This window comes from Astatotilapia calliptera, chromosome 9 (assembly GCF_900246225.1).
Source record: "Astatotilapia calliptera chromosome 9, fAstCal1.2, whole genome shotgun sequence".
Lineage (NCBI taxonomy): Eukaryota > Metazoa > Chordata > Actinopteri > Cichliformes > Cichlidae > Astatotilapia > Astatotilapia calliptera.
The window spans coordinates 13,838,579-13,852,255 of NC_039310.1; the positions used below are offsets into that span (position 1 = coordinate 13,838,579).

Consider the following 13,677-nt stretch of genomic DNA (forward strand, 5'->3'; position numbering starts at 1 on the left):
GACAGCAAACTGAATATCTTTTGGGCAGGTTGGAATGTTTTAAGGTCATAATATATGACAGATTCATTAAAGGAAAATTAAAAGCTGTGACTCTGTAAACTGTACTTTATATGAAAAAAGAAAGCAACAACCCTGTAGATAACCAGGGCATATAAACGACCAAAAAGGCTAAATACGCCTAAAACCTCACGAACCAGCTGATGACAGCACTAAAACAAATGTATACTTCACCTGGATCTGCTCACCTTCCAGCTTTAGCAACCAAAGCAGAGCAAACTACGAAAGAAAACCAAGTGCAGCAGGGTTTAATGATCATTATAGTACTCTGAACTCAGCTGAACCTTTAACAGCTAGCCCTCGATAACGATCAGACCCTCCCCCCACGGTGGACTCTCAAAGATATAGTGCAGGCAGTTTTTTATTTTCTCTTTCTAAAATGGATTTATTGTTTAATAGTGGGCAGTTTTCCTGTCTTTCTCCCTCATTTCTCTCTCTCTTTAATACTCCATACACACTCTGGACTCAATGAAAGTACATTGCATCGTCTCGTTACCTCTTTAATACTAACCGACAAAGAAAATTAGCTCTTGTCACATATTAACACAGCCCTTCTCTTAAGTGCTCGACCTAAAGATCGTTCATTCATTTCCACAAGCATTTCTCCCACTTCACGTGCAACACGTGACGAAGAGAAGTCCTCCCGTCACAGACACAACAGTCCGACTTCAACAAAAGCGACACATAAACACTCTGACTTCACACTGTGAAGCTATCAGTGCTTTACTTTAAAAGAAATCCTTTATACACTCACAGACTTAATCCGCTTCCGCCATTGATGGAGTAAACAGTCAACGAGAGGGAAGGATGCGTGCAGAGAGGGGAATGAACAGCGGCTCGTGATTGTTATGGTGACCCCTAGAGGCCAAGCGTGGAAATGGCGCTTCTTTGTGCTCTCAAATGGGAATTCTCCAAGGTAGTCCCAGGGTTTCTTAAGGAAACCTGAACAATTATAAATAATTTAACCTGACAGTTTGATTTATTTCTTTTTTCATTTTTTTTACTATATAAGAGGAAATAACTGCTGTTCTCTCTCCTTTAAGTTTACCTGCACTATCCATGCTATAAGGACAGCGAAAAGATGTCAAATTTAATAACTACGCAACAGAACAGCTGTGTTTTTCATTAAAGATGGCAAAACAAATCACATTCAAAAGCTTGCTGTGCTGTCATATTGTGTTTACATGTGGCGTTATATGTAAAATTTAAAAATGTTAAAATGTCGGGGACCCCTGAAGCAAATCTGCACTATTGTCAACGACCCGTGCTTTAGTTTAATGAAGCATTAATAGTCTGACATTTACATGCTTCATTGATTTAGCAGGTGTAGTCCTGCTTTAAGAAAGTACAGAATTGTGGTGGATTAACCCGTATCCCAGTGTCTTTATCATGCTGCCATTCAAAGGTAGACATGAATGATTTTGAAAATTTGAAACATCTACATCAGTTCTCATGTCTGTATGAGATGTATAGCAAGATATGATAAAACATTTCTGTTTTTTCGGTTGTTTTTCTGGCTGTTAAGGTTTCTTAGACATGTAGATTTATTGGTTTAGTGGTTAAGTAGGTCAGGATAATTGAAATAATGCTTCAACATTAATTTATAGCAACCAGTTACACCCACACCCTATCACTTAGCTTTCCCTCTGCTGTTCTCGTAGACAGGGGCACCAAATCTCACACTTGCTATACAAAAAGAAAAATGCACAAGCAAAACACAGAAAGGTAAACACACAAAACAAGCACACATACACACACGAATGCAAGCAATAGACTGATGGTGTATGCCTCAGATATCTCCAGACAGCAGTAGAAGCACTGTAAAGTGAGCAACCAAATCTTTCTCAAGGTGAAGCCACTCCAGAGGCTCGTTAAAACAAACGTTGTCTCATCAATCAGCAGTTGTTCTGTCTCCCTGACACACCGCACATGCAATGTACACACTCGCAGTTTTGCACAAACATGTATGTGTAAGTCACACGCACGTGCACACATGTGCTACGGGAAGTCATTCATTCTGTGGGCATGCATTATAAATGCATCTATGAATAAATTCCTGGCTCAGTGCATTCTTCATTGGAAAGGATTTCTTTTACAAGCCTACACCCACTGAATGTTTGATCAGATTTCTCTTTCACAGTGCATCCATCCAACCAATCCGCCTCGTTCTTGGACATCAGTCTTTCCAATATTTACTACTATTTCCCTTCCTTCCTCGTTTAGCATTTTTTTTTCCTGTTTAAACTTTTTTTTTACCCTACACTTCCCCCTCTGAAACACTTTCACTGCTTAGAATTCCCTGATATTTTTTTAAGCTTGACTATTTGTAGGTAGTAACAAAAAGTGGGTCAGTGGTGAACTAGATAAAGATGACAATGGAGCCACTTTCTCATGAGCAGTTGAGGTGTGCGGCTATAATGAAACAGGTGATTGATGGACACTGAATATTTAACAGCTGACGCTACACTGACAACTTTTCTGTCAGTCATTAGAAACTCAGCATGTCACCAACCCGGCACTCTTAGCTCAGGTTGTAAAGAAGGCAGGGATTGCATTCTTTAAAGTTTATTTCAGAGTTGACTGCCAATCTCAGGATTTCCAGTGATGGCAAATAAATCTGTTTTTTTCTGGATTTGGAAGAAACGTTTAATGCAATGGCCTCCTTTATATTGTACATATATATTGAGAAGCTCCACCTGCATTGTAAGAAAATTCATGAAACATTTTTAAATGAGCAAACACACCAGTCAGTGACTACAGTTTAAAACGACATATTTAAAAAGCACAAAGAAAATTAGCTCCATCTATAATTTATACAACAGAAATATGAACAGATCTATTCTTCTGAGTACCCTCATTATTTTATCTCTTGGTTTCTTTGCACGTCTTGTTTCATATACAATATTTAATACGATTTTTAATCTAGATTTCAACCAGTCCATTCTGTAACCCTCAATTTCTTCTTTTTGAAGCATTCCTTGGTAAATGTGCCAACGCTTGTATGATCATTATTCTGCTGAAAAGGTCTCCTTCCAGCTCAGCATCAGCTCTTGGACAGATGGCCTCACATTATCTTCAGACACTTTTTGATACAATGAAAAATTCCTTATTGAGCCAATAACAGCAAGCTGCCCAGTCCCCGAGGCAGTAATGCAACCCTGAAACATAAAATTTCCACCACCATGCTTAACAGTTGGTGTAAGCTATATTTGGCTTGCAACACACTTTTCTGTTGTTAGTGTGGCTAAACACACTGTTTAGAGCACATTATTCCAAAGACCCTGCTTTTGTTCATTAGCAAGCTAACTGCATTGGGCGATCGTGGCTCAAGAGTTGGGAGTTCGCCTTGTAATCGGAAGGTTGCCGGTTCAAGCCCCGACTTGGACAGTCTCGACCGCTGTGTCCTTGGGCAAGACACTTCACCTGTTGCCTACTGGTGGTGGTCAGAGGGCCCGGTGGCGCCAGTGTCTGGCAGCCTCGCCTCTGTCAGTTCGCCCCAGGGTGGCTGTGGCTACAATGTAGCTTGCCATCACCAGTGTGTGAATGGGTGGATGACTGGATGTGTAAAGCGCTTTGGGGTCCTTAGGGACTAGTAAGGCGCTATACAAATACAGGCCATTTACCATTCCCCAGTAGTTTAATGGCTACAGCTGCACAACTGACCTGTAATGAAAATTTGGGTTTCTTGGAGAATTATGTTGCGTCTGACAGGAAGCTCTTTGAGTTAATTTGCTGGGACAGCCATTCTTTGGCAAATTGGCATTTGCTTAAAATTGAGAGCTCTTGTAGATCTTTTTTTTTTTATTGTAGAAAAATATCTTTTGAAATCTCTTACTTGTCCCAGAGGGTTATTTAGCTCTTGGCATGATGGCAACCAATTTTCAATACTTAAGAGAATGACTTGAGTAAGACAGATTTCACATGCAGCTCCCGACCGATGTCCCTGCTATTCTGAGATTTTACACATCAAAACATCACTCAAAAATAATAATAACCCAGTCCTTCACAGATCTTGAAGTTAGGTTAATACAATCGCAGATTAACTATATTGCTTGTTTGAATGTGTTTAGGAGGAAAGACAGATCGTAGAGAAGCGATTGTTACTCTCCATCAGTCTGGGGAGTGTTATAAGACCATTTCCACACATTTGAAGTTCATCATTCTATAGTAGGAAAGTTTATTCGCAAATGGAAAACATTCAAGACAGTTGCTAATCTTCTCAGGAGTGGATGCCCCAGCACATTCACACCAAAGTCAGACTTTTCTCTGAGCAATGCTCAGAGAATTAGTAAAAAAACCCAAGAGCTACATTTCACTCTCTAAAGGCCTCAGTTAGCGTGTTAAATGTTAAAGTTCATGACAGTAAAATTAGGAAAAGACTGAACAAGTATGGTGTTTTTGGGACTGTTGCCAAGAAGCCTCTTCGCTCTAAAGGAAGATGGCAAATTTGCATCCGAACAAACCACAAGACTTGTGGAGCAATGTCTTTTGGACAAATGAGACCATATAGTGGAGATGTTTGGATGTAATGCACAGTCCCACACTTAGAGACCAAAAACTTCATATCAGCATAAACACCATGTGCCAAGTGTCAAGCAGGCTGGTGGAGGGCTGATTATCTGAACATGTTTTGGACCTTTATAGTGATTGAGTCAACAATGAACTCCTCTGAGTATCATTATTATCAAATGTGAGGACATCTTATTTATTTACTTAAATTACATGAATGATTTCTGAATGAATTTAGCAAAATGTTACACCATTTCTGGGGAGGGGTAGGAAACAGGAGAAGGATGCAGATTAAGTAATCTGTAGTTTTCTATATGTTGACATGTGACATCACAGAGTCCTTTAGCTGTAGATGAAGATATAACTGATTCATTTACAGCATGAAGCTCACAGCTGGCACATCATGTAACCTCAGAAAAAAAACACCTTTTCTAAGAATCCCTGTGATTTTCTTTCTGCTACTTTGCAAGGCAGGCGAATATCAAAATCTTGTGTCACATGCATTTTAATCATCACGTTTCTTTTTACAAGATATTGGTTTTCTTCCAACTATCCGGCAAAGAGCGCTGTTGACAGTTTCTCACCTGCAAAACCGAGCGAGGCAACGTTTGGTTGTAAAACGCCCGTGATGGCTGCCGAAGCAGAAACAAGCATGCTCTGTCATTCTTTTCTCAAATTATTACCTGCTTTCAGATATTATGGTGAGGAACTGCTGTGGACTTTCTGATTTCATTTTCTCCTCGAGGTCACATCATGCTGAAGAGACTGTGTTTGTCTTTAGTTCAATTTAATATCTCTTATCAGTGGATACATGGGTCATAATAATGCCCCTTTGCCCCTCGGCAGAAAACACCTGTTATTCTAGCAGATAATGAAACTGAAAAGGAGAGACACTAACTGACATGCAAATCCAGACTCTCTCCCCCTTGCAGGCACTCTCTCTTCCTTTAATATTCCCTATCATTACCTTTACTTCTTTCTGTCATTTTTCTTTCGCTTGTTCTTTTTTCTTCAGTAATATGCTTTCTCTTTGTCTCTCTTTTATTCCTTTTTATCTGTCTTAACCTCATATCCCAGCTGCCTTTTTCCTTTGCCGGCTCTCTTTTGTCTCTTCCTTTGCTTTCAGCTTTACTTCCCTTCATTGTGCCTATCTGCTCCTTTTCTGTCTTGCTGTGGGGTTTTGTACTCGTGCGACATTTTACTTCACCTATAATGATTTCTTTTTTATGGCAGATAACAACTCAAACAAGAAAGTTCGGGTTACTCAAGGGATATTACAGCTTTGCTCAGTTTGGGGTCAACTCCTCACATACTGGCTACTGTTGATGAAGTGGTAGGAGAAATGTGCATCTGAATTAGGGCTAAGTAGGCCATATTTCATCTTTATCTGCCAATTATGATGACCCATTTTTTTTGTTAGAAATGAACAAGATAGGAGAGTGATGCAGGACAGACTTTTTCTTCCGCTTGTGCCTATTGTGGAATCTGATGCCATGGTCAACAAAGGTGAAAAAACAACACAGTTCACTGCATCTCTCTTGGATGAATTACTCTCCTAAAGCTAATAAATATCCCCTAGTGGAAAAAGACTGAGTCTAAATTACTTGAGGTACACCCGAGCTCTGAGGAATGGGTCACTGAGAACAAGGAGGGCATATTACAGGTGACTGGCTGCTCTTACATGGGCAGGGTGGGTATTATCGACTACTTGGCAGCTTCTTCCCTCTGGCATCACCTTGCTGTACTTAATCCCACAGAGGCTTCCTCTCATATATCCAGGAGAGGACTTTTTCCCCCCTTTTTTGTCACAATATCATTGCCTAAGGGCTGGTGTCTCTCACCTGCCTGTTCAGAAGCAGCACGGATAAAGACCAAGCATGAGGTGGCATCATTCCAGCAGCTATAAACTCACATGTTTTGAGCAAGCCAATATGTGTGCTCTTAGTGAGTACTGGGACTGACGTCTGAGTGTGGACATTTTCTTTTCCACATGTAAAGCCAAAAATGACCGCCCTGAGTTATTAATAACTCATGCCTCTGATTCTACACATCTGCCCTGAGGGGCTGGTACCCACCGAGGTATACATTAGCTCGTGGTGTAATATGTACAGTGAGGTTTAAAGAGGAAAAGGGCAGTAGAAGTCTATCATCTGAAAAATTTTTATTTTCACTTATACAGACTGAGACAGACTTCTGCAAAGGTCGGTATCACAGTCAGAGCACATCATCTGTCGCCTAAGGGTTAGAAAACAAACAAAAAACAGAGATGACCACGTTTGGACTGACCTCCCAGAAACTTCTGGAGGTGCTCACAGGGGAGCTTCTGAGGGCTTTGCCAGGTGCTGTGAGAAATGATGCAGATGGTGCCTGGCGATGCCACGGGGGAGGAGATTTCTAATTTCCCTGCAGTGCAAATACCAGTTGAAACTGGGGTTTGGCACAGGGTAATGGAGGCAAACTCTGAGTGTATGGGTTATTTTAGACAGATGCCGAGGACAGGGTTTCTCCACAGCATGTGTTAGGGTCGTGAAGGCACATTGGTGTTGATGAAAAGTTCATAGCATAACCTGTATTTGCAACAAACACCTTTTAGTACTGTGTCAAAATTGCTACACATACAAAATATCTAATATTGACATTTCTTTATTATTTTCCCCATTTACTGAAAGTAAAGTTAATGTTTGTCAATATGTCATAAGTTAAACACCTTGCATGGACCACCAGTGGCAGGAGGGCACCAGCTCTCCTTCGGAGGTCAAAAAACCTGCACATGGCTGTAATTTCAGAAAATAGCTGAAAAGTGTTGCACAGTTTAACTGTGTAGCTTGACTGCCTACAGGTTACATGTATTTGTACTTGCTCAGTGCTTAGTGTGATAGGCTGGAGGTAAACTTTGTAGGCGTCATCAGGCACATGTACTGTGTTCTCCATGTAAAAAGACCAAAATCTTCTATTGAATTTTCTGTTGCTAGGCCAAGTTGCCCCCTTGGGTGATGCACACGATAAGGATGAGTGTTTAGGTCTGGGGCTGTGCTCAAAGAGATGGTCTCAGCTTGCCTAAGGGTGAAGATATATTTTTTACACTTAAAATTATACTGTAACAGGGAGAATACTTTTGCAGGTTGTGAAATGAATTCATGTATAATATATACCGAGACAAGGTCCAACATTTCTACATTTCATTGCCAGTGCTACTTCCTCTAACATTGTGGATTTGTGGCATTTTCTGTGTGTGTGTTTGCATTTTGCTTGATTAATCTGGTTAAACTGTTTTTTCCCTCCGTGTGATTTACATTTGTACAGGCATTTTTGAGTTGATGCAAAGTGTACTCGTTTCATTGTCTTCTTGCTGTATATTTCACCAAAAGCTTCCACCCATATCACTTTCCCTCACACACTCTATTTATCTTATGTCCGTAGTGCTTTCTCTTTTCCCCTTCCTACTTCATTCTTTCTCTAAAGCACAATTGATCTTTCTCTCTCTTGCCTGCCCAGTCTCTTGGGTTCTGTGTTGTCTAAACACACAGACCAACTTAAACTCTGACAATGAATCAATCAGTTTAATGAATGAACTGTCCTCGTCTCTCTCTTGCCATTCTTCTGAAGGACTATTTGCACAACCCTTCTTGCTCTGGCATTGTCCTTCTTAATTTTCAACCTTCTCTTCAAACCGATCCAAAGATACCTCAGACAAATGCAATTTTTAAGGAGAAAAGACCACCTGTCCTTGAGCACATTTCTCACCAACACTAACCTCCACAAGTGGTACGAAAATATTGAAGTAGGTCTACAGTATTTTTTTTTTATACTGCTAATGCCCACTTACCTTATGGGTTCAGTAAGTGAAGGTAGAAAATTAGGCCATCAAGAGCAGTCGGCAACCACCGGTCTCTAGGGAACAAATCATGCATTTCCTGAGTGTTTGCCAAGTGGTTGCTTAAGAATATTGCCAGTGAAACTGGTCACAAAAAGATATACATTTCTGGACTGAAAACCTCGTGATTGCTTTGGTTGCTAGCCGATTCCTACAGCTACTTGTAGTCTGTATGAAAGATGCTGACTTGTTTGCAGACTTTTGCCAGCTACTCTGCTAGCAGTGGGAAAGGAGATTGTTTTCTTTCAAAGTAAAAGTTACATCCTTCAAAATGTGTGTTGACCAGACACAATTTTTACTTTGAACACGGCCATTCTCCACAGTCTTTTCAAAGAAGTCAGCATCCTTCATGCAAATTATGTGTGGCCATGGCAACCTGCTAGTTGCAATCATCAGCAATCATAGGAAATGTTTTTTGGTGCACTGGCAAATGATTGAAGTCAGGCAGGAATCTCTATGAACAATATTTGCAGATGACACTGTGATCTGTATTGAGAGTAGGGAGAAGGTAACAGAAACCCTGGAGAGTTGGAGGGAGGAAAGAAGAAAGTCAGTAGAAGCAAGAAAGATTACATGTGAGTGAATTAGAGGGGGCAAGTGGAAAGATGAAGATGCGAGGAGCAGAGGTAATGAAGGTGGATGAGTTCAAAAACCTTGGGCCGCCTATCCAAAGCAATGATCAGTGCACAAATGAGTGGATGGAGACAAGTGTTGGGTGATTTCCAACAGAAGGATAGCAGCAAGAGTGAAAAGGAAGGTATACAGCATGGTAGCAAGACCTGCTGTAATTTATAAATTGAAGACAGTGGCAGTTACAAATTGACAGGAGGCTGAGCTGGAGGTGGCAGAGTTGAAGAATCTAAGGGTTTCTTTGGGAGTGCCAGGAGGGACAGGATTTGAAATGTGTATATTAGACGGACAGGTTGAGCGGTTTGGAGACAAAGTCAGAGAGGCAGGGATGAAACAGTTTGGACATGTGCAGAAAAGGGTTAGCGGATATACTAGGAAAAGGATGCTAAAGATGGAGCTGCCATGCAGGAAGAAAAGAAGAAGACCACATTGTTTGTTTTTCATGTATAAATGTAAATGTATAAAGTTATTTAAAGATTTGTGTGAATTCTGATGATTTACTAGTTATTAGAGGATGTTAAGCAGTTCTTTACTGCATTTATACTCGGGAGCTCTAGTATGGTCATGTAAAACAAATAAGAAATACAAAATGCAAACTATAAGCCCAGACTTCAGATGGAGGTCATGTCTAAAAGTGTGAGAAAGATCCACTTTAGAAATCCTCAGTGATTTCACTGGAAAGCACTGAGTGTACCACAGCAAGGTATCGAGGAAGACTATGGGAAACTATACAGTTTGTGTCCCCGTAGGAGGGTGCATTTGTGGGATGGTGAACATACACATAAAGGGTATACCCTGACATTAGAGATTGTTGCTGACAGCACAAACTCAGCTGGAGGTTAGATGACAACATTTGAAGTGAATGCCAACAGAGTCAACAAAGTTCGTGAAATTCTGAGGACATTTAATAAACTGATTGATCTCTAGGGAGACTAGTTTTCCTTTTTTTATTTACACAGTCACAAAATGCATCTGCAATACAACCTCATGGCAGTTTGTTAAATATTCGTAAAGTTAAATCTAGTTGTGTTCATGGACACGAACTGTAGGGCTTCTAGTTTGAGTCACAGAGTCCACCCTAGGAGGAGGAGGAGGTGGCAGCGATGCAAGCCCGGTTCATCGCTGGACCATTATTTTTACACACTGACTGATGTTTTCTTGTCACTGACTGTCTGGTTAAATTTAGCCATCAACATTATTTGGTTATTAGCAACAATTGACTTCATCAACAACACATGGTTTGGCCCATCTTTGACGGCTCTATTTCCCCGGCAGCCTGGAAAAGGAAAAAAGTTTTTACTTTCAAAGCCATGAAATTACTCACTGTTGCCTGTCTGCTTATGACTATTGAACTAAATTTGTCATCTTAGTCAAACCTTGAGTGATGGATAATTACCGTGGAGTGTATCGCTTTGGCATCTTCGTTATCAAGTATTCAAATAATCAAACAAAACTGTGACAACAAACCTCCGGACACCATGCTTCTGTCCTCCAGGGAGGATGAGTTTCTTATTTTTCTTAACTTTTCCGCCCTCTTTCATGGGTGAAGGGAGCATAAAAGATCATTATTTCTTTCCTGTCACACTGAGTGAAGCACTATAATCTCAGGAGAGGCTGCTTTTTTGTTATTTGTATGCGTTTGTATTAATGCTCTGTGGGAAATTCACAAGTATTTGAGAGAGAGAGAAAAAAAAGACACTTACATGTTGCTTCCCTTTCAGATCTCATAACATAGTCACTGTAGATGTACAATAAAATCACTAAAAAGACAAAAGAAAGAGAGGACTAAAGAAATGTAGACCTCGTGTGAAAGCGAGACACATAAAATAAAACGCTGACCTATCAACTTTTTGTCTCAGTTTACTGAGATGTTGCGTTCTTCACTCTCATATTGGTATCTATTCTGGGTTGGATCTGGGTTACACTGTTCTTATTAGCTGGGTTCCCAAAGCAAGATGATTTTCTGTGGCATAATGGAACCATTTGATTTCCCTAAAACCAAATCCTCAGTCACAGTTGTGCACCAGGAAACCTTAAGTAAAAGTTAATTAAAAGATTTTCCAACAGTTCCAGGTCTGGATTACATTTCAGAGCACGGGATAGACAGATCTCTGAGTCTGTTCGCTGAAACTCTGAAAATCCTACTTTTTCAAGGCTTTATTACCTGATAGAAGGTTTTCACAGTGTGTGAAACTTTGCTCTGCTGCATACTCACACTCATTCCACCCAGTCATACAAGAGGGTGTTAAGTATACACACAGAACAGACTTTTACTATTCAAACCTGAGTGGAACAGATGAGGATCAAGTACCTTGCCCAAGGAGACTCTTTAAATGACACATTTTTCAAGGTAGAATAAAGAAATGCTTCTCCTCTTCCCTGTCCAGATTTTCACAGCTTGTTCAGGGATTCGAACGGGTAATCTTGTGGTCCTGAGCTCAGGTCTCTAATCTTTTGGTTAGCGCTGCCTGAATTTATGTGGAGAAAGTGTCAGGGTAAAAGAGTGGGGACCTGAGAAATCCTCTTGCCATCCCAGCAAGGAAGAACTTGCGACAGAACAGCAATGGAATAACTTCTCATCATAAAATATGTCCTCCAGCTATGGCTTAAATCTTCAATTGGCATGTGGACACACAGCTTCAGCTCCAAACTCAGCAAAGTATAATTTGAAGACTTTCTAGTTTAAGTGTAGGAGGTGCCTGTGATTACGTCGGTTTGAATCTCAACTTCTATGGAGCCTTAAATCGAATTTACCTACACCCCACCTCTTGCTGGTAAAATATTATACTAGTGGTATGTTGGATGTGGCTTTTGCTGCAAACTAAATATACTGTCAGAGAGAGAAAAAAGTGTTTTGAGCCTAAATTTAAAGAGTTTAAGATGCAGGCAATGAACATTTGTCTTTTCGGAAAAAAAGTACGTCTGCAATGTCTATGGTATTTATGATAAAGCAAAAAAAAGAAAAAAGTATTTATTTCACCGTCATGCACTCATTAAATAACTGCTTGCCTCTTTTTGGTGATGTGCATATACTCTAGAGAAAGCATTTGTGCAAGCTGGAAGATGCACAGAGCCACATACTGAAATTTTTAATCTGCCGTTGTTTGAAAAGGATATAAAGGTTATTTCTTCCTCTACTCAATAAGACCCTCTGGCTTAAATCGGGACTCTTGATGACATCATTACAGAGAGCAAAGGATTACTTGGGTTTATTCAGTGTGTTCACCTCAGCAGTGCTTTGTCAGCATCGGTAGGGGAGGCAATTCAGATTTGCTTTTTAGTTGGCTGTGCTGGTTCGAGGTCCACGCTTAACCTGGTAATAACAGGTATTTACAGGGTAAAGCACAAAGGAAATAACACGCAAGGAATTTTCTTGGATTTGTTGATATCCAAGGTTTTTTAAAAAAGATCTGGTTTGAAAAGCTCGGGGGAGTAAATTTGAAAACTAGCAATATTCAGACTAATCAGCTTTTTTCAGACAAGCATCGGGGCAGTTTAAAGAGTCAAGCATAAAACAGATGGTAGAAAAGATGCAGAAAAGACGCAAAAGGACACAACCAAGATAGCTGAAGTGATGTTGTTTTGCTTGTCCTGAACTTTACACTGAAGTTCAGAGCTAAAATTGGAATTTTCTTTTAGTTTAATTCATGTTTTTGTAGCAGATAAGAGGGGAAAAATAGAGATTAAGAAATGATGGAAGAATGGGAGGAAGGAACGGGAGGAGAGAAGAAAAAAGATTTCTTTTGTCAGATACAGAGTGGAATACATTATCCCTCAAGAGCTGCTGTTGGGGCTAGATTTAACCTACAAGCAATCTTCCTGGAGAGTGTCTGCATTCTGTGTGTGTGTGTGGTATGCTGCTCTGCAGTCTCTTGGGGCAAGCCTTTCATCCCTCAGAACAACATACCACACACAGTCTCTGCTCTCGGTCTTTCGCTTCTCTCTTGTATGCTTTCTATCTCACAAATGCAAAAACTCACACATACACCCTCATTCACTCGGCTGCCTTCCAACTTCTCATATTACACTTACACATATTCTCACATTCTCTCTTAAAGACAGTACATCTTGTGGAATAAGACCTTAGGGCTCACATATTATTTTCTGATCTTATAATATGAACTGCCCTCTTTCAGTTCCTACATTAGAAGGAACGTCACTGGACAGATGTTTTGTAAAACAGTTAAAAAAACATTTTAAAAAACTTATTTAGACTAATCAGCCTTTGCAGATGTTGGTACTATGTCATTTTGCTGGATTTTACGCCTAAAGTTGTCTAATAGCATTTGGAAATCTTTGGGGGAGTCAGTTTTAAAACTTGAACAGGAACTTTTTTCCATGTGTAAAGGCAGTTGTGTCACTGCTGGTTTTTATGGGTTAAAACACATTCTTAGCTGTTCGAATGTTTACAGCATGATTACATGTGCTTATCGCTGTCTTGTTGGAGCTGAAAACATAGTAATACTGGGATGAATTCTGACACTGTAACACAGTGGTGATATCTGGGCACTTTCTGTGAGAATCAATAGAAACTGAAGCACCAAACATGATAAGACTATCATTTTAGGACCATGATTCCCCCTGTCAGTAAACATTTTCCCAAGAGG

At 40.2% G+C, this 13,677-nt stretch overlaps 1 protein-coding gene across 3 annotated transcripts in view; it reads right to left on the minus strand.

Moving 5' to 3' along the window:
• Nucleotides 1-893, minus strand: part of tpk1 (thiamin pyrophosphokinase 1) — a 97,397-nt gene extending 96,504 nt beyond the window's left edge. Inside the window, exon 1 of one of the 3 annotated variants that reach the window (XM_026179389.1) lies at nucleotides 246-890. The gene's annotated coding sequence lies outside the window, so the exon portion shown is untranslated. Of the gene's footprint in view, nucleotides 1-245 lie in introns of all 3 variants that reach the window. The other 2 variants (XM_026179388.1, XM_026179390.1) reach the window with 2 other exon arrangements.
• Between the last annotated feature and the right edge of the window lie 12,784 nt (nucleotides 894-13,677).